At 43.8% G+C, this 21,708-nt stretch overlaps 1 protein-coding gene and 1 long non-coding RNA gene across 5 annotated transcripts in view; one reads left to right on the plus strand and one right to left on the minus strand.

Moving 5' to 3' along the window:
• Nucleotides 1-21,708, plus strand: part of FAM180A (family with sequence similarity 180 member A) — an 87,086-nt gene that overhangs the window by 15,990 nt on the left and 49,388 nt on the right. The window contains exon 3 of one of the 4 annotated variants that reach the window (XR_007768685.1): nucleotides 349-1,574. The exons of the other annotated variants lie outside the window; for them this stretch is intronic. The gene's annotated coding sequence lies outside the window, so the exon portion shown is untranslated. Of the gene's footprint in view, nucleotides 1-348; nucleotides 1,575-21,708 lie in introns of those variants that run through there. 4 annotated transcript variants of the gene reach the window in all.
• On the minus strand, nucleotides 14,743-15,462 carry LOC127032136 (uncharacterized). Its single transcript, XR_007768718.1, has 3 exons — nucleotides 15,334-15,462; nucleotides 15,089-15,238; nucleotides 14,743-14,880 (listed from the first exon to the last, which is right to left on the minus strand). It is a non-coding gene; the product is annotated as an uncharacterized LOC127032136 (long non-coding RNA).

A 21,708-nucleotide genomic window follows, 5' to 3' on the forward strand; every position in this document is an offset into this window, starting at 1 on the left:
CAATTCATCTGATGTGTGCGTACTCCATGGGGATACCTGTAGAGTGGCCATGTGTTCAAGACAAAAACCCTCTGTAACTCAGTGCTGTTGTTTGCCTTTGTTCCCCCATCCCTTATCCTTTATGTACCGCTGCTTACTAAATTTACTTCTCATTCCCCCACTGAGTAGTGCAAGCAGGAGAAAGTAGGGTATTTTTACCCTGCTGCCAAAGTCCTCACTTCCTGTTTATACTTTCTATTCCTGGCTTCAAGTCCTACCTTTATGCATTGCTGCTTTGGTCTACATCCTCTGATTTCTTCCCTGAGAATTTTCTATTCTAAAGTTGTCTCTGTCCCCTCCATTTTCCAGATCTCCTTTGTCTTCCCCCAATACTCTCTTCCCACCAGTGCCTGAAAACACACCTCAACGTCCTCATCTCACTGAGTTTGTGGACTAGGAACTGGCATTTATGCTGCTGCTGCTGCTGCCGCTGTGTTTCAGCTACAGCTCTCCTCTCAAATGTAGTTGAATTCTGTTCCTCCTTTGTTGATCAACTGAGAATCAGCCAGTGCACAACAGGTATGGAGGTGCAACTGAAGGAACTTTGGGAGGTATTGGTCTGTCAAGAACATGCTGGAAAATACTGAAAATTGAGGACACAGACAGGAAGCCCCCAGTGACCAGACAAACTGACAGAAGTACTGACCGAGAATTGCCCCTTAAAACCAGAGCAATCCTATTAAACCAATACTTATCCTAGCCTTCTTTCGTTCATTACTCCCCCTTGGCTGCATCACTGACAAGTAATGAGGTCAGTCAATTTATGAAAATAAATGTGTCCAGATATGCATTCAGAACCCTGTATTCAGATAAATATACATCTGTAGCTAATAGATACAGCAAAAAATCTGATTGCTAACAAATGAAAACAGTAGAGATGGGCTTTAATCGCAATATCCACATCCAGATCAGGATCTGGGCCTTCCTAAACTTTGTTACCAAACCTACAAAAATAAACTATATTTAAACGGTTATAAACTTCACTGGTCTGAGTAAGGACTATAGGATTTGGCCCCAGCAAGTCTGATGACTCAAGAAATCTTGGCCAATTGCTCACCTTTTGGCTAAATGGTCTCCCTAGAGGAAGAACCTGACTTCAAATTCTTCAAAATGAGATTCTGATGGAAACTCTGGGACTTGGGAAATTCTACCACTTCAGTATAACCCAAATTAATTGATTAGATAAGTGTTCACTGCTAATTTGTAAATCTCCTACTGACATGTTTATATCATTAAAACATGTAAGATTAACACTTAAATCATGCAGAAAAAATAGATACTATTGATTTGGGAATTACCGTATATACTCATTCATAAGCCACATTTTTTTAGTAAAAAAGGGAAGCACCAGATATGGGGGTCAGCTTATGAACAGGTATAGAGAGGGAGAGGTGGGACACAGTCCCTCCCTCCAACAAAGGGGGCAAGGAGAGGCAGCACAGCCAGCAGAGCCAGAAGGGATGATGCAGGGCCAGAGTCTCTCTGCTTCTGGCCACACTGCTGTCCCTCAAGCCATCGAAGCAGCTGCAGCTCCGGGGCTGGCAGGCTGCAGCAATGCCGCTTGGCCCCACCCCCCAGAGCAGGCTGTGGTCATGCCTCCTGGGCACCGGAGCAAGGTGCGGCCATGCTGTGCAGCCCACTGGAACATGCTGCAGCCACGCTGCCTGGTCTGGCCTGCCAGAGAAGGCTGCGACCGTGCTGCCCAGCCTGCTAGAGCAGCTCCAGCCAGGCCAGAGACATCCTCCCCTGGCCCTCCCCAGATAAGGTGGGAAGGGATGGGATGGGGAGAGTGTGGGGGTCCCAGGCTAGGGGTGGGGTCATGTGGGGGGTAGTCACAGGGGTTACTCCCCTGACTCCCAGCTTCATCCCCCCAAGAAATTTCACCACCAGTTGCTGTCCCAGCCCATCAGGGCAAGCAGCTGGCATGCCAGGACACTTTGTTTACTTAGGTTTACCTCCGTGCCTGCGGATGCTCAAGGTAAACAAACCATCTCGGCCCACCAGCACTTATCCTGGTGGCTTGGGAGCCAAAGTTTACTGACCCCTGAATTATAGGGTCGGCTTATGAATGGGTTATAAACAATTTCCATTTTTACTTATCCATCTTGGGTGTGCTGGATTATAAACGAACCAGCTTATGATAGAGCAGGGGACGGCAGCCTTTCAGAGGTGGTGTGTCTAGTCTTCATTTATTCACTCTAATTTAAGGTTTTGCGTGCCAGTAATACATTTTAACCATTTTAAAAGGTCTCTTTCTATAAGTCTATAATATATAGCTAAACTACTGTTGTATGTAAAGTAAATAAGGTTTTTAAAATGTTTAAGAAGCTTCATTTAAAATTAAATTAAAATGCAGAGCCCCCCGGATCCTGGCCAGGATCCGGGCAGTGAGAGTGCCACTGAAAATCAGCTTGCGTGCTGCCTTCGGCACATGTGATAGAGTATATATGGTAATTGTCTTGGGTCTCGCTTTAGTCAATAATACGTTGTTAATCATTCAGCAAAATAATGTTCAAATCAATGATAAAATTGTCCTTATCATCTCAAGCCTTGATCCTCACGTGTGACGTTACACTCTTGAGTAGATCGACTAAGTCTGTTGGACTAGTCATGAGCTGGAAGTTCTATCTATGTTTCAGTCATTGCTGGATTTGGGGAGTAGACTTTGTGTGTATTAGTAAAGTCGTAACAGTTTAAATCTATTTGAAATCAATCTAATTAAACTCATGCAACCCTCCTAAAATTGACGCTCTTAAATCTGTTTAACCCCCTCTTAAATCAGTTTGGTTTGCATCAGTAAATCACTAAATTGAGATAAAGAGTGTTAAGCAAGGGTTAAACCAACTTAAGAGTATCTTCATTAGAGGTTTGCACCAGTTTAACTAGATGAATTTGGAACTGATTTAATTAAAACAGTGCAGCTTTCCTCAACAAGGAAGGCTTTAGTCTCTCTTCATAATTTGTGATCTAGTAGAATTATGTCAACACGTTGAAAAAACAGAGAACAACTGAAAATAGACAACCTTTTGGTTTGTAATTTTCTCAATATTTGTATCAGTTAAATAAGGGCAGGATCCTGTAAACCTTATTGGCATGAAGAGCTCTGAGTTAATTTAGGACTGTTCACATGAATGAATAGAGCATGCTTACATAAGTAATGGATCGCAGGCCAGGCTCCTTAAATTGTGTCACTTGTCTTAAAATGTTTAAGATTTAGTTATAGGATAGATGAAGAAGCATATTCTCATTTAGCATATTTGTTAATAAACAATTCACCATTTTTTACAGTCAAATATTTGTCTGGGTTTCCAGCTGGAAATGATGGTACGATTACATCAAAGTTAGTATTTTAAAAGAAAAAATATCTTGTTTGTTAATTTTGTATTCCCAACAAAGAGAGACTGGATTTTAAAATCCTGTCCACAGTGCTGATCTAAATGTTTGAGAGATCATAAAATTTGTTTTCTTTTCAGGTATAATGCTTTCTACAACTAACTATAGACTATATATGTATTTGTTTGCTGAACTTAAACTAATAAATGAAACATACTTGTTGCAAAGTACTGCCTCAAGACAGACTGGAATGGAGTAAAAGGACTCAAAGAACCAATCCCAGATAGATGAGACTAAGGCTAGAAGAAGATATAGGAAAGTCTTATAACCCAGTGTAAGATAACTTCATCTCACTGGCCAATTCCAATACATTATTCGTAAAATTATTACATCTCCGTAGTCTCGGGTTGTTACATAGCAGCTCCATGTCTGTCACTGTAAGAACAACTACATATATTTTAATCCATCATTTCTCAAACTGTGGGTCAGGGGCCCGTTTTAATGGGGTCACCCAAGACAGGATTAGATTTGCTGGGACCCAGGGCTGAAGCTAAAGCCCAAGCTCCACCCCCACCTGAGGTAGTGAGGCTCAGGCTGTGGTCCCCTCTCCCCTCTACCCGGGGTGGCAGGGCTCGGATTCCGCTCCCCGCCCCTCTCACCTCAGGGTCATGCAGCAACTTTGTGGTCAGAAGGCGTTCTCGGTACAATTAGTGGAGAGCACCTGTTCCAATCAATAGATTACTCCTGTACATTGTATAAAACTGTTGTCTCATTTGGAGTCTGACTCTGAAAAGTGCTCTGTTGAAGTATCAAGTTATTTTGCTTATACTACTCAAGAAGCCCCACCCTACACTTACATGAACTCTGATCTTGGGGGACCATCTGCATGTGAAAAGATAGTTCAGCTTCCATGTTGATTAAATACAGAGGATTTCCCAGATGACTGTGACTCAGAGGGATATTTATGGTTCTGAGTTTTGTTTATAACTTGCAAAAAATGATCAGAACTGTAAAAGTCCCCGTGTTCCCCCTATCCCTCTTGCTCTCATGAATACACATTCTGACTTTTTGCTGACGTAGCACAAATCAGTTTACATGCAGCAACTACCTTTTGTTTCTTTTGGGCTTATTTAATGTTTTAGCTAAACCAGTCTGTTTACCTTCCTGGTCAAGTCTAATTCCTGCATACTTTAAACTGATTTTTCATGCTCTGACCTCTCACAAGGGCTTGTCTTTATCGCAACAGTTCGCTCAGGTTAGTACACTCTAGTTACTCCAGTCAAGTTGCCTAGCTCAAGTGAGAGTGACTGCTCTGCAGAGGCAGATTAGCATTTATTGGGGTCCTGGGCACAAAAAACACTTGGGCACCAGAACCAGGGAGGGGGCCATGCTCTCCCACTTTTTAACATGGAGATAGTAGCCTCGGGCAAAGTCCACGAAAGTCAGTACGTACTGTTTTCCTCTGGGTGTCTTTTTTGGGAAAGGACCCAGAATATCCACAGCTACTCGCTGAAATGGGACCTCAATTATGGGGAGTGGCTGGAGAGGGGCCTTGACCTGGTCTAGGGGTTTTCCCACTCTTTGGCACACCTCACAAGACCGGACATACTTGGCAACGTCCTTGCCCATCCCCTCCCAGTGGAAGGACTTCCTCAACCGGTCCTTGGTTCTGTTTACCCCAGCATGGCCACTGGGATGATCATGGGCTAAGCTTAAGAGCTTTTCCCAGTAATTAGTTGGAACCACCAACTGTTTTTGCGGATGCCAGTCTTCCTGGTGTCCACCAGAAAGAGTTTCCTTGTATAAAAGTCCTTGTTCTACAACAAACTGGGATCGATTAGAAGAGCTGAGAGGCGGTGGGGTGCTCCGTGCCGCCGCCCAAGCTTTCTGAAGGCTGTCATCTGCTTCCTGCTCAGTCTGGAACTGTTCCCTTGAAGCTGGAGACACCAATTCTTCCTTAGACTGTGGACTTGGGCTTGGTCCCTCTGGAAGCGATGTAGGTGATGGGATCATTTCCGTTGCTGGTGAACCGCTCTCCACTGGTGCACCAGGGGGTATTTCAGGCTCTGGCTGAGCCTCTTGGGTGTGGTGGTCTGCTGCTTCTACCGGTTTAGGCTCACTGGCACCCTCTGGCATTGGGGTTGAAGATGGATTTGCAAGCACTGTCGTCAGTGCTGGCACCGGTTCTGGTGCTGGCTGCTTTTCCAGTTCCTGGTCTGGGACTGGAAGCACTGTGGCTGTTTCCGTTGTTGGCATGGGATCCAGGTCCACTATCTCTGTCTGGGTGTCTTGTAACACAGACGGGGCCTCTGTGGACGGCTCAGGAACAGGAATGGGTCTGGAAGCTTGCCTGGTTTGGCTACATGTAACCATTCCCACTCTCTTGGCCCGCTTCACCTGGTTGGCCAAATCTTCCCCCAGTAGCATGGGGATGGAATAATTGTCATAGACTGCAAAAGTCCACATTCCTGACCAGCCTTTGTACTGGACAGGCAGTTCAGCTGTAGGCAAGTCTACAGCTTGTGACATGAAGGGGTAAATGGTCACTTGGGCCTTTGGGTTGATGAATTTGGGGTCGACAAAGGATTGGTGGATAGCTGAAACTTGTGCCCGCATGTCTCTCCATGCGGTAACCTTCTTTCCGCCCACTCTCAAAATTTTCCTTCGCTCCAAGGGTATTTGAGAGGCATCTGGGCCTGGTGATCTTTGGTGTGATGGTGGTGTAATGAATTGCACTCGGTTGGGGTTCTTTGGGCAGTTGGCCTTTATATGTCCCGGTTCATTACACTTAAAGCATCTTCCAGCTGACTGGTCACTGGGTCGAGGTGGGTTACTGGAGACTGGTGAGGTGGAAGAATAGGGCATCTGTGGCTTTCCTTGGGTTGTCAGTGGGGTCTTGTGCTGCCCTCGGTTATAGGGTTTATTGTCAGTGTGCCCCCTGGGGTATTCGCTCCCCTTGACAATAGCTTTTTTCTTTTCTGCCACTTCCATCCATTTGGCTCCAATCTCCCCCGCCTCGATTACCGTTTTGGGCTTTCCATCTAGGATGTACCTTTCTATTTCCTCAGGAACACCATCTAAGAACTGCTCCATTTGTATCAGGAGGTGCAGCTCATCCAGATTGTTAACCTTTGTTCCTGATATCCAGGCTTCATAATTCTTTGCAATGTGGTAGGCGTGTCGGGGGAATGACACATCTGGTTTCCATTTTAGGGCTCTGAACCGCCGACGGGCATGTTCAGGTGTTATCCCCATTCGGTATCTGGCCTTGGTTTGAAAAAGTTTATAATCGTTCATTTTCTCCTTAGGCATTTCAGCCGCCACCTCTGCTAAGGGTCCACTGAGCAGTGGCCTCAATTCTACCATGTACTGGTCTTCAGAGATGCTGTACCCAAGGCAGGCTCTTTCAAAATTTTCTAAGAAGGCCTCAGTGTCATCACCTGCCTTGTAGGTGGGAAATTTCTTGTGCTGCAGAACAATTATTGGCGAAGGGTTGTTAAGATTGGCTGGGTTCTGTTGCTTAGCCTTTTCTAATTCCAGGGCCTGCTGGTAGGTCTCCCTCTGGATTTCCAGCTGTCTTTGGTGGTCTGCATCTCTGGCTGCTTGCTCTCTTTTGTAGGCTGCCTGTCTTTCTCTTTCTCTTAGCTCCATCTCTTTTTGTTTTATTTCTAATTCTTGTATTTTTTTTTCCATATCTCGCTTGTGCTTTGCGTCTTTGATTTGTGCCTCTGCCTCCTGTCTCGCTCGCTCCTGTTTCAGGGCATCCTTGGTAGTCATGGTTCCTGCTTTCTTGGGTTGAAGTGCCCTTTGCTGGTTTACTGTCTGAATTACTGTTCTTCTGCTGCCTGTTCTGTTGCTAAGCAACAGAGTGTTTCTAACAAGCCTTCCTGAATAAAACTAGAACAAAAGGAAAACCTTCATTTGCATGTGTGTTCTGCTGGTGTAGTTGACTCACAGCTGGAGTTCTATTGTCTAACAAAAGACCCCTGTTAACTTAATGGCCCTTGCCTGAGGCCATATCTATGCACAGCTAGATCGAAGCAAGGAAAAAAAAATTCTCTGGTTGCAGTTTAAAAAAATAAACCTCTTCCCTCTGCTTATAACCAGCTAGCAGAGAAGCAAATTAATAATCTTACTGGCTTTTGGATTCTTATCTTTCCCACACACTGCCACCATGTCATAGTATAATTCCCAAATCTGGACCTTAGCGTCCAGGATATGGGTACTAACACAAAGTCCTCTAAGCTTAATTACCAGCTTAGATTCTGTAGCGTTGCCACCAATCAGGAATTTTTAGGGCCTGATACCCTCTAGTCCCCCCAAAACCTTCCCAGGGGACCCCAAGACCCAGATTCCTTGAGTCTCACAACAAAGGGAAATAAAACATTCCCTCCCACCTCTTTACCTCCTCCCAGATCTTTCCTGCCTGGGTACACTAGGAGATACTGTGAATCAATTCCTTGAAACACAACACAGAGAGATCCAGTTTCTCTCTCCCCCTCACCCAGAGGCAATACAGATTCAAGCTGCGTGAATCTAACACAAAGAGGAAATTTACCTTTCCCTCCTCCCCACCAATTCCCTGGTATATACAGACTCAATTCCCTAGAGCCTCAACTGGGAAAAAAAAATCAAACAGGTCTTAAAAGCAAAACTTTTAATAAAAAGTAAAAGGTTTATCTCTGCACTTTAGACGGTAAAAAGTTACAGGGTCTTTCAACTTATAAACAATAGAAAGAAACTTTCTCCAGCAGAAACACAATTTAAGCTACTTCCAGCAAGTACACATATGCAAATAGAAAAAAACAAATTAAAAGACTATGACCGCCTTTTCTTACTTACAATTCTGAATAGACAAGAGACTGTAGCAGGGAGATTGGCAGAAACCTGGTTGCACCTCTAGCCCCGTCCAGGACCCAGAGAGAACAAAGCCAAAACCAAAACCCACAAACAAAGGCTTCCCTCCACATGAGATTTGAAAGTATCTTGTCTTCTGATTGGTCTTCTGGTCAGGTGTTTGCAGGTCACTGTTTGTTAACCCTTTATAGGTGAAGGAGACATTAACCCTTAGCTATCTGTTTATGACACAGCCTCATTTGCATTTCAGTTATATGTCAGTTTGGGGCATTTTGGTTAAAATGCAGTTAAGTCTTGCCTTTCGGGGCAATGTAATGCTATTATCTCTGTTGTGGGAAATGAAAGGCAAGAGATCTGTACCCAATGTGCATGGGTTGAGGTGTCACTCTGATCAGATTACAGCGTGGTACAGATGGGTAAGGGAGATGAAGGAAAAGATTGGCTGGTTCTAATGATTCTGTTAAAGGTTTCTATGTGCACTATGGATCACTTTCTGAAGATTTAGTATAGAGGTAGCTTCAAGCCAGCAGATGGTTTTGAGGTGGTAGGCTGAGCTGAGGTTGTTTCAAAGTAGGTGATGGTGCTCAAGTAGCTGGGGCTTGAGCTGTAGCTTATCTGAGGGACTCTGGTGTGGGCTCCTTGCTATCCAGCAATCAAAGCTGAAATCACTTCTGCTTTTAGTGGGGTAGAGATTGGCCTGCTCGAATTCTTGGACTCCACCAGCCCTGCACAGTGAAGGGTGAGTGGGGGAGTTGAGAAAGAGGGAAGTGACTAGAATGTGTTAGCCTCTCACAGATGCAAGAGGAAGACTGAGGTTGGGACTCCTGGAAAGATACCCAGGTTGGGGAGAGGGGTTTTTGTTAAATAGATACTGTTAATTTATTGATTGCTGGCTTGCCCTAGTTTGGTCTGTTGTCCCTCCCCCAACCAGGGAACTCAGTGCTTGTGAATGGAGAGTATAGACACTCAAGGGTGCCCAGAGTGGTGTATATAGTTTCTCAGGTCCCTGGATAGGGACTCGGGCAGATGTTGTTTAAGTTTTCAGAAAGACCCCCTAGAAAATTGAACCTGGCCCTTTTGGCTGCCAAATATATCTGGGTTACATAAGGATGCAAATATCCTGCAAGTCTCTAGAATTGCTATAACTATACCAGCCTTGTACATTGCTATAACTATACCACCATACAGAGCAGAATGAGCTCCGTGTAATTATTTCACTTACTGATTAAAAGTGCTATATATGAGCTAGGTGGTATTATTATTAATTATTCCTACCTGAAAATATTTTCTTCTAAGCCTCCTTCCATTGTATTACTTTCAGGGGTGCCTGTGTAGTTGCAATAAAACAGTTCAGTTTTCAAAAAGACTATTCTTTCCCAGAGTGCTTAGTCAAGACAGAAAACATTACACTTTAGGAAGCCGCTTACTAAGCCTATGGCTAAGGCCAGGCTGAGAGTTGGCAACCACTTTTGGGTGTTTATTTCTCTATGTACTGTCTCTTGGAAAATCAGTGATGATAGAAGGCATGAGTAGAATCAACATACTCTGTGCTATTAATCAGCATGTTGACATGTTAGCCCCTCTGATCCCAATGTTATATAAATGATGAACCTAGCCAAAATTCCTCCGATGTTTAATGTTAGGCTACGATTTTATCCCATCTTCTGTGAATACCCGTTTCTACCACAGAGGGGTCACAAGACAGTAGTCTATTTTCTGCTCACTGAATTTTTCCACTATTATTCTTTTATCTAGCTTCATAAAAAGTAATTTTTAAAATCAGTTTACCGGACATGTGAAATGTGCAATCTGGGAGTGGAAATTGGCCTGAAAGGCAGACGGGGCTTAAAAAGAAAACTTGGAATTTTTTTTTTTAAAGGGTGGGGTTTGAAACTGAATTCTTCATTTTACCACATCAATTGTGAAACCAAAAGGCTTGAGGCGGCTGCTGCTTCCAATTAAAATACAAAATGAAGAAATACTTGAAGGGTCACTATGCTGGTGAAATATGAAGAGTGATCTAACTGCCAGATGAAGACCCATTTTAGTTTCTTTGCTGTGCTTGTGCATGTTTGTTCTAAATTTGTTGTGATGCTTGATTCAGGAAAGCTTGCTGCTAAAAGGCTTTATAAAGACCATCTTTGTTTTGGCACTTACCTTTTGTAATAAAGGCAATAAGCTGATTTTTTTTTACCAAGTGTTTTACTGGGTCCCACAACCATGTCTTCTTGAGGTTAGGATATGAGAAAGTGACACATGTTGTCATGATTTCAAAGCCCACAAAAAAGTGTGAATAAGAAAACATCAGTCACGGGGAAGCAGGAGTCTGGATCTTGAGGCCATATGGGAACAGTCCAGAAGACCTGTAGATGGTAGTCACACTTGAGCCACCCGTCTGACCAAGTGCGATGTTGATGGGCTCTGGTGAATGCTGCCTCCAAGTCCAAAACCCATCTTTGATGGAAGGCAGGATAGCCCAGTGTGGAACGTTACAGGGTTAGGAGGAATGAAGTAAGAAACAGAAGGATCTTCAGTGGGGGAAGATGAAGTGCTTTGACCCAACAAAGTGACATTCCCTCTTGTCGTTACATATATTGTGCGGTTCAGAATATGTCACTATCCAGGACAGAGTTGTCTTACTACCAAGGTGGTACTTATACAGCCCCCATCATCACTAAAGTATCCGACTGCCTCACTAGCACTAATAAATTTATCCTCCCAACACGTCTGTAAGGCAGGGCAGTTTTGCTATCCCCATTTTACAGCTGAGTGCAGAGGGGCAGATTAATCCTTGCGCTGATACAGGTGGTGATGCAGGGATAGGGGAACGTGCCTCTTCCACGCATGGTTCCAAGGCCTGGTGCAGCCTCAAGAAACTTTAAATTTCATCCCTGTTTCATTGCCTCCCGCCCCCCCCGGGACTTGCAGGTGTGTGAATTGACTGAGGTGCAAGTTTGTCATGGCCATGGTGCTTTGAAAACAGATTCACATCTTCTCTCCTCTTGCCCATCCCTATTCTACCTCTTTCCCACACTGGAATGCCTTCAGCATGTTGCACAAAGGTCTTTAGTCTGCACTATGTCTCCACTCTGCCAGCCTAGCTGAACAGGCCTGGGCAGCTCAAGCAATATTTTTTACTTTCGTAACTGATGTGGCAAGCCCAGACGTTGTCAGAGCTATGAACTGTCAAGCCCAAGGGGGTTAAGGCTCAGCCCTGGCACAAATTAAGGACTTGGCCTGGGGTAGCAATGTATTGGATCCAAAGTGACCTGCCTAACGTCATACAGATATAGGTAGGACTTGTACTCAGATCTCCTGAATCCTAGGCCAGAGCCTTAACCACAGTTCCATCCTTCCAAGTTGCAGTAGCCTCAGTACAGGGCCAGTGCAAGACTGTTTCACGCCCTAGGCAAAACTTCCACCTTGCGTCCATCTGCCCCCCGCCACGATCCTGCCCTGAGGTGCCCCCCTGCGGCAGCTCCCCCCCTGCGCCCTGAGGCATCCCCCTTGCAGCAGCTCCCCACCCTCTGCCCTGAGGCACCCACCCGCCCCAGCTCACCTCTGCTCTGTGCACAAGCGCTAGCACCTCGAGCACGCTGTCGCGACTTCACTTCTGCCTCCCAGGCTTGCAGCGCCTAAGCTGATTGGCGCCGCAAGCCTGGGAGGCAGGAGAAGTGAAGCAGCCACGGCGTGCTCGGGGAGGAGGCGGGGCAGGGGTGAGCTGGGGCAAGAAGTTCCCCTGTGTGCTGTCCCCCCCGCTTACTTGCTGCAGGCAGCCCTCCCCCCGCTCCCCTGCCCCAGCTCCCTCTGCCTAAATGCTGGTGGCAACTGGGGCAGCAGCCGCCACAGTAGGTGCCGAAGAAAATGGTGCCCCCCCCAAATCCTAGTGCTCTAGGCGACCACCTAGGTCACCTAAATGGTTGCACCAGCCCTGCCTCAGTATAGCTTGTTTAGAAGTGTTTAGTTTAAACATGGTTTATTGCACTTTGGCTGCTGCAGTTTCCTTGGCTCTCAGTTTAACATTTCACTTTTCTGTTACTACAAAACACAAACGGATTAAATTACCACAAAAGTCCTAATATACCAAAAGTGTGAAATAAATTCTCTCTCTTTTAATGGGCCTAGTGATTGTCGTGCAACAAATAGAAAGAAGATTGGCTTTTTTGCATGCCAAGTAGATGGGCAGTTAGTTAATTTGAAAGACAAAACATAAGGAGTCTCCCTTAAATAGTATATCCATCTGAGAAAAAAACAAAGCAAGCACCAGAGCATGTACTTGCTGCCTGCTGCCATTTCTTTACTGAGATGTTTCTGCTCTTGCCTGACACAACCCTCTTTGGGTCAGAGGCCAGGCTAAATACAGCAGCTCCTGTTTGGGAAATTACAGTACTAGGCAAATGAAAATGAAGTTTGCGTTTTTGCACAGTTATTAGAGTAGGGGCATGAAGCCAAACCTCAGGTCCAAACAACCTTGGGTTCCAGGGAATTCAGCTCTGAACTTTGCTGCACCGTGCATCACTATTAATTAACAATTGCTTTCTCATTACCAATCACTGACTGTACAGAGCTCTTTTCTCTAGTGAGCCAAGGAATTATTGATTCTAGAAAACCTTGAGTACCGTCCTGGTAAGGGTGGAAGAAAGAGAGTGCTCTTTTAAAAAAAAAAATTTCTGTTGGTGAATTACAGGTTATTGAGATTACTTTGAATTAAAGCACTCAGACTCAGCGCTTGTCTACAGATGAAAAACTGCAGATGTTACCTATGCTGATGGGAGGGATTTTCCAATCGTCATAGGTAATCTACCTCTCTGAAAGGCGGTAGCTAGGTTGATGGAAGATGAGGATTTAGGTTGGGCTTGGCATAACTATGCCACTGAGGGATGTGAATTTATCACACCACTGAGGGATGTAGTTAAACTGACCTAATTTTCTAATGTAGACCGAGTCTGGGTAATGAAATATATTACTATGAGCTTTATTGATTATATCAACACTGTGTGAGGGTTCAACAGCACTATTCAAATTCTTAAGGCCCGATTCACCTCTGCCTTTCGCCTTCTGTAGTCATTTTCATCTGGGCAAAGTGAGTGCAAAGTGGATGTAAAATGCTACCAGTTCCAATGGTAGTGTTATACACTTATTTTGTGCAGTTGTAAATGACTCCAGAAAGTGCAAGGCAGTCAAGACTCAGGCCTCTAAGTTCCTGCCCCACGTGCAGTGTGATAGATTGTCTGATGGTGAGTCTCTTCATCAGTTGTTCTAAGGTCCTGGTCAAAATCTGGAGAGAATGTCCCCAGAAAACTACATGTGTGTGTTCTTGTTCTTTTTAAGGCAATGAATTCAGCAGAATGCCTTTCTCACTTGAGTAGGTGTGCGTTGGGGTCACACACTGGTGTATTCTGTGCTGTTGTATCCCTCTTATAAATTTATTTTCAAATTAAACATGCATGGAGCTTTATTTTTGACTTTTAACCTTTATCTTGGAAAGTGTTATGTCCACCACATTCAGAAAATTCAAGCATCTCCTCAGGATATTATGAAATATCTAGAGCATAGTTGCATGGACTTGTCATGTCTGACATACATACATGAGTCTGTATTTGGCCAGATAATTAGTGGTAGTGGACATGTTCTACTGATCTAAGTATTCCTCCATTTCAGTGAGGACTACTGTTTATATGGGGGATGTGTGGCAAATGGAGCAGGAGAGTAAGAAACCATTGATACAGATTAACAAAGGATATGGTAAATTCTCCATCTCTTGCAGTCTTTAAATCAAGAGTGGATGCCTGTCTAAAAGATATGAAAGAAGGTGGTTGAAGTAGTATCTTTACTGAACCAACTTCTGCTACAAAAGACAACTTCTCAGAGCTCTTCTTATTGCTACAATAAGAATGCAAACAACATCTAAAAGATATGCTCTTATTTAACCACAACTCATTGGAGTAGATACAGGAATCACTGGGTTAAACTGTGGCCTGTGCTACACAGGAGGGGTCAGTCTAAAAGATTAAATGGTCCACTCTGGCTTTAAAATCTATTAAGTAAACACTAACAAGAATGTCTAATACCCATTTTAACATTTTACTGCTGGTCCTCACCCACACACCTCTTCTTCTATTGTTGTAACATTAATTGCTAAGATACACAAGTATTTAGCAGCACAGCAAATTCATTATGGACAAAATTAGAAAGGCCAAGGCACAAAACAAGATCAAACTAGCTAGAGACATAAAGGGTGACAAGAAAACATTCTACAAATACATTAGAAGCAAGACGAAGACCAAGGACAGGATAGGCCCATTAATTGGCGGGGGGGGAGGGAATAGTAACAGAAAATGTGGAAAAGGCAGAGGTGCTTAATGACTTCTTTGTTTCGGTTTTCATCAAGAAGGTTGGTGATGATTGGTCACCTAACTTAGTGAATGCCAATGAAAATGAGGTAGGATCAGAGGCTAAAACAGGAAAAGAACAAGTTAAAAATTACTTAGACAAATTAGATGTTAACTCATCAGGACCTGATGAAATGCATCCTAAAATACTCAAGGAGCTGACTGAGGAGATATCTGAACCATTAGCAATTATCTTTGGAAAGTCATGGAAGATGAGAGAGATTCCAGAAGACTGGAAAAGGGCAAATATAGTGTCCATCTAGAAAAAGGGAAATAAGGACAATCTGGTAAATTATAGACCAGTCAGCTTAACTTCTGTACCCAGAAAGATAATGGAGCAAATAATTAAGCAATCAGTTTGCAAACATCTAGAAGATAATAAGGTGATTAGTAACAGTCATTATGGATTTGTTAAGAACAAATCTTCTCAAACCAACATGATAGCTTTCTTTGACAGGATAACAAACCTTGTGGATAGGGGGAAATAGTAGATGTGGTATATCTTGCAGGGCCATCCTTAGGCATAGGCAGAATAGGCAGCCGCGTAGGGCCTCACTCTCCCTGGGGGCACCACTCTGCAGGCAGCCCAGACAGTGTAGAAGCAGGGCTGCTGGGTCCTAGAGAGAGTCAAATGCAGCACAGTCTGAGGAATGGGATTGGCTGCTGGGGTCTCTGTGAAGGGGTGGGGGTGGGGGTTGGGAAAGGAGCTCACCTGTGAGTGTGACTCTTTCCCCCCGGCTGAGGTGAGGCGAGGCAGGCTCTGTGGCACCCCTCTCTCCCTCCTCCCTCCCCTCTGTCAGGGCTGGGTTGAGTGAGGTGCTGGTGGGGAGGGGAGGCTGGCTGGCTGCTTGCTGAGGAATGACAGTGAAAGTAACTCACTTCCTCGGCAGGCAGCCAGAATTGGAATGTCACACAGGGCTGGGTTGGGATTAGCCAGATGTGTGAAAAATCAGGATAGGGGATTGGGGTACAGTGATCAGATATCCCTATTTTATAGGGACAGTCCCAATTTTGGGGTCTTTTTCTTGTATAGGCTCCTTTTACCCCCCCACCCCCACCCATCCCTCTCCTGATTTTACACACTTTCTGTCTGGTCACTCTAGGTGGGGGTAATTGATGCCTATATAAGACAAAGCCCCAAATATCGGGACTGGCCCTATAAAATCAGGACATCTGGATCTGGCCACCCTAGCTGGGGAGCGCCTCTCCCCTGGGCTGGCAGCTGCCAGCGATCCATCTCATCCGGGGGGAGCTGCACAGGGCAGGATGAGCTGCTGTGGCTCCATGGGTGCCCTGTCCCTGAGATCAGATGCTGTGCTAACTTCACCATGGTCTGTTGGGCTGGCAGCGGTGCCCATTGGCGTGTGATTGGACCTGAGGGTTTGCTGCTGCTGTTGCCACTCTGCACCCCAAGAGGTGGATTTTGGGGTCCTGCAGTTTTCCACCTATCTCCTCCTCTACTGCAGCTGTTGGACCAGCAGGCTGGGAGGTGAGCCAAGCATGAAAGCAGTACTGTGTTGCCATTTAGATTGTCATTTAACAACTTTGTTTGCCAAAAATTCTTGCTAACAATCCTGAATCCAATTTCAATATTTTTTTTTTAAAATCAATATCTTAGCCAAAAACAGAAAATTAAGTTGTTGACAATTATTAGTGACAGGTTTGGTTTGAGACAGGGCGTGGGTCAGTTTTCATCAGAGAAACAAAAAATGTTGACTAACTTTCCTATAGCCTGTTACTCCTGAGAAGAGCCCTCCAACAACTGTAATATGCTCATCTCCTTACTAGTGTATAAAGCAGGGTTCGGCAACCTACAGCACACATGTCAAAGGTGGCAGGTGAGCTGATTTTTGATGGTATGCAGCAGCAGGCTGAGCGGCTCAGTCCATCGCTGCTCTGGGATTCCGGCTGCTGCCCTATTGCCAGCTGGAATACCAGCCATCGGCCCCACTCAGCACCTGCTGCTGGCCTGGGGACCCCCAAGGAACCCCAGGCTGGCAGTGGGCTGAGCAGGCCAGCCGAACCACTCAACCTGCTGTCAGCCTGGGGTTCCATTCACTCAGCCGGCAGCGGGCTGAGTGGGCTGGTGGCTGGCTGAGCAGGGCCAGTGGGGGGTTGAGTGGCTCAGTCTGCTGCCAGTCTGGGGTGCCAGCAGCACTCAGCCTACTGCTACTCCGGGGTTCCGGCTGCCGGCCCTTTGCCAGTCAGGAGCTCAGCCGCCAGCCCCACTCTGCCTCCTGCCAGCCTGGGTGAGCAGAATCCCAGGCTGGTAGCGAGCTGAGGGGGGGTTGGCTGCCGGGATCCTGGCTGGCAGGAGTTGGTGGTCAGAACCCCAGACCAGCAGCAGGCTGAGCAGGGCCTGGGATCCTTGTCTAGGGTTCCAGCCACCAGCCCGCTGCCGGTTTGGGGTTTCATTTACTCAGCTGGCAGTGGCCTGAGCAGGACCGGTGGCCAAGACTTCAGATAATAACAATAGTTTATTTATATAATATAGACATAGAGAGAAACCTTCTACAAACATTAAAATGTATTACTGGCACGAGAAACCTTAAATTACAGTGAACTTGGCACACCACTTCTGAAAGGTTGCCGACCCCTGGTATAGAGTGACCATATGTTGTACTAAGATTCTCCTGCTTTTTTTTTCCCTTGTGAGTCAGTATAACTTTTGCCAGCCCAGAAGTTGGGCAGCCAATGTTTTACGTTTTCATAATGTTTTCTCCAACTTTCATAAAGTAAATACATAGTTAATATGAGTTAAAAAGGCCAGGGACACTTCTTTGTGAAGAATCTGTACAGCAGATCATGCCCATAGACAATCCAGAAAAGAAATTTGAGGTTGAATTTTTTAATGTTGTGATGGATAAAGCAGTATCTGCTGCTGATAAAAGGTTTAATACCTTGCAAGTACACCATGAACAGTTTGGATTTTTGTATGACATAACTAAATTCAACGAAATAGGAAAACAAGAGCAACTAATGACAAAGTGCAAGAATCTAGAGAGCCTCCTGAAGCACGGTGATAGTTTTGATTTAAATGGACTTGAACTGTACGAAGAATTGAGTACACTGTCATCAATGTTGCCACATGCAAAATTGGTGATGGACATTGTACAGTTTATTCATACCCGCAAACCTGTTTACATATATCCTAATGTGTACATTGCCACTCGTATTCTCCTGACAATTCCTGTAACAGTAGCATCAGGAGAATGGAGTTTCTCAAAACTAAAGCTCATTAAAAACTATCTCCGCTCTACAATGAGTCAGGAACGCTTGACTGTTCTTGCTGTTCTTGCAATCGAACAAGACACGACTTTGTCTTTGTTATACGATGACATTATTACTGATTTTGCAGCCAAAAAAGCCAGAAAGATTGCTTTTAATTAAAAACAAATCTTTGTTTCAATACCTCTTCATATAAATTTTCAATAAAATTTTGATAAATTAAAAAAATATATTATTTGCATCATTCTGTCACATCAGAATTTTTTCTATAGTGCTGCTTCTTTAGTGCTAGTCCATCAGCATTACAGTGTGCTCAATTAAGTTAAACTGGCTTTAATAATGTGAATGTGGCAAGTTTTCCAATACTATAAGCTTATGTTTGTGTTGCTAAGAGCAGATCAGGCACAGAGGCACCAGTTTAATAATCTCGCCTAGGGCACCATAAATCCTAAGGCCGGCCTTGATATCTTGACTTTAGTAAAGCTTTTGATACTGTCTCGCATGACCTTCTCATAAACAAACCAGGGAAAGGCAACCTAGATGGAGCTACTATAAGGTGGGTGCAAAACTGGTTGGAAAACTGTTCCCAGAGAATAGTTATTAGTAGTTCACAGTCATGCTGGAAGGGCGTAATGAGTGGGGTCCCACAGGGATCAGTTCTGGGTCTGGTTCTGTTCAATATCTTCATCAATGATTTAGATAATGGCATAGAGAATACACTTATCAAGTTTATGGACAATACCAAGCTGGGAGGGGTTGCAAGTGCTTTGAGGATAGGATTAAAATTCAAAATGGTATGGACAAACTGAAGAAATGGTCTGAAGTAAATAGGATGACATTCAATAAGGACAAATGCAAAGTACTCCATTTAGGAAGGAACAATCAGTTGCACACATACAAAATGGGAAATGACTGCCTAGGAAGGAGTATTGGGGAAAGGGATCTGGGGGTTATAGTGGACCACAAGCTAAATATAAGTCAAAAGTGTAACACTGTTGCAAAAAAAGCAAACATAATTCTGGGATGTATAAGTAGGAGTATTGTAAGCAAGACACGAGAAGTAATTCTTCTGCTCTACTCCGTGCTGATTAGATATTAACTGGAGTATTATGTCTTAACAGGAGTATTGTGTCCAGTTCTGGGCAACACATTTCAGGAAAGATGTGGACAAATTAGAGAAAGTTCAGAGAAGAGCAACAAAAATGATTACAGGTCTAGAAAACATGACCTATGAGGGAAGACTGAAAAAATTGGGTTTGTTTAGTCTGAAAAAGAGAAGACTGAGATGGGGCATGATAACAATTTTCAAGTATATAAAAGGTTGTTACAAGGAGGAGGAAGAAAAAATGTTCTTCGTAACCTCTGAGGCTAGGACAAGAAGCAATGGACTTAAATTGCAGCAAGGGAGGTTTAGGTTGGACATTAGGAAAAACTTCTTAACTGTCAGGGTGCTTAAGCACTGGAATAAATTGCCTAGGGAGGTTGTGGAATCTCCACCAGTGGAGATTTTTAAGAGCAGGTTAGACAAACACCTGTCAGGAATGGTCTAGATAATACTTAGTCCTGCCATATGTTCAGGGGACTGGACTAGATGACCTCTCGAGGTCCCTTCCAGTTCCATGATTCTATAATTATGGAGCTGTCTCTAGAACACCTGGTAAAGAACAAGTGTGATAGTTCAGGATGTATCTAGGAAATTCAGAAGCACAATATATTGAAACTTGAGGATATACCAAACTATGTGGCATTGCAGCAAGTGCATAGTATGGGAAATACCTAGAATGTTCGGCACAAGTGGGTGTGCAGTGTGTCATGATGTATCTGGAACATGTAGGAGCAGGAATGAAATAATTAAAGAGATAGGTACCGTCATACTTCATTTAAGTTCAGTTCACTTTATGGACATTATACTGGCTTTTTAATTAGCTTTTAAAAGTATACATTGTTTCCAGAGAGACAAGGTGAATGAGGTAACTTCAGTGGATCAACTTCAGTAGGTGAGAAAGACAACAGAAGTTGTTCCAATAACAGATATTACCTCACCCACCGTGTCTGTCTAATATCCTGGGACTGACACGGTTACAACAACACTACGTACATTATTTCTGCTCATTTAGTTCAGTACATGTTACAATTTTGGAAGTTTAATAAGTTCCAGCTGATACAAAAGGCTCACTTATATATCTCTCTGTTTTTGTTTTACCACATTGCACTTAGGGTGACTTTTTGTCTCTGTCAACTCTTCATAAAAGGGATAATATCAATTTGCAAATCTGAATGTAGTAATTTTTTTACAGCCCAAATGCAGAGTGCAGATCATGTTTTGTGACTAATAAAATATTTCAAATCAGGGCATTTTGATGTTTAAATTATAATTGTAGTGTTTCTCAGGAATTAGACTGTTAAGTTTTAATGAATGTGCAAAATATGTGTTTTTGTCTGGTGCTTGAATGAGAATTCAAATAAATAGCTTTGTTGCATAAAAGGTTTTCTCAAGATGACTTTAAACTGAGAGCAGAAAAGTGTATTAATTTTAAAATAATAGGAACATGAGATGTATTTATTTGTTTGTAAAGACAAGAAATAACATTCAGACTGAAATCTAAATAAGTCTTAATCCACTGTTAAAGTTCAGAATTGCTCAGTAGCCAGGAAATGCTGTGTTAAGATTGACATCTCAGCCTCAGCTCTGCCCCCATCCTCTTCACTTAAAATTTAGGCCCACTTTTCCTCTCACACCAGGTTTGCACTAATGTAACTCCATTGACTTCAAAAGGAATTACTTCTGACTTACAGCTATGTAAGAGAGTGGAGAATCAGGTCTTTTACCATGATGAAGTATTTGTCAGCTAATATAGTCTATAATATAACACGTGTTGGAATGTGTAACACAACCTTCCCTGCACCCTCCTTGCACGGCTAAAGTTTACTGGAATGTTGACATTGACCATAATGGAAGCAGATCAACCCCACTGACTTCGCTGAAGCTCTTTAAGTAACAGGATATTACCTAACATGAGCAAGAGTGGCAAAATCATGGCTGAAGTGATGAGAGGTTGACATGAGGCTGCTTGAATACAGAGGAAACCTATAATTTCATGTGAGTTAAAAGTGAAGGTGACTGCCATTTGCATCAGGCTATGCAAAGAAGGGGCATCTCTCAGGCTCCTGGCACAGACCCCCAGCTAGGTTAATTTAGAGCATCTGATATATTTAATTAAAATATCCTGGTATACTTCCCTCTTCTAGTTTCAGCTAGCCATGGTTGATGCCTGTAACCAACACTTGAGGTGTGGTGTGTGTAACACTAGCAGGGCATGGGACGTTTCCTGCCTTGAGACAAGCTAATGTAAAAGTCCAATGCTGCCACCTGGTTTCACAGATTCTTGGCTGGGAGGCTAAAGAAGGAAACAGATGTGGAGCTCTTTGAACAGTCTGGTGGCTGTGATTTGCTCAGAGCTGAGATCTGAGCAAATCTCCTTTCTTCTATAAGCCCCTCCTGTCTGCTCCCCTCACAAGACCCTCTAATTAGGGTCTACAGCATCCTTACAGAGCCAAAGCAAGTAAGTTGCCTATTCTGTTAGCTCATTACATTCCTTGAGGTATTCCTTCTCTTAGCATTTTTGCAACTCTAGTGAATTTCAAAACATGCCAATGAAAGAATTGAAGGGATTATCTTGTTAATAATTCTCATCCTTTTACACTGTCAGGGAATTACCAGCTCACTGATTTTGCTTCTGTTTATGAGACCTTTCTTGTACTCTGATTCCACTTTGATGAAGGGAGGAGATGGAAGTAGTTTCACTACTTTTGATTGGTGGGAAAAACATGCTGTGAAGCCCTGTGTTGTCAGCACAAC

This window comes from Gopherus flavomarginatus, chromosome 1 (genome assembly GCF_025201925.1).
Source record: "Gopherus flavomarginatus isolate rGopFla2 chromosome 1, rGopFla2.mat.asm, whole genome shotgun sequence".
Taxonomy (NCBI): Eukaryota; Metazoa; Chordata; order Testudines; family Testudinidae; genus Gopherus; species Gopherus flavomarginatus.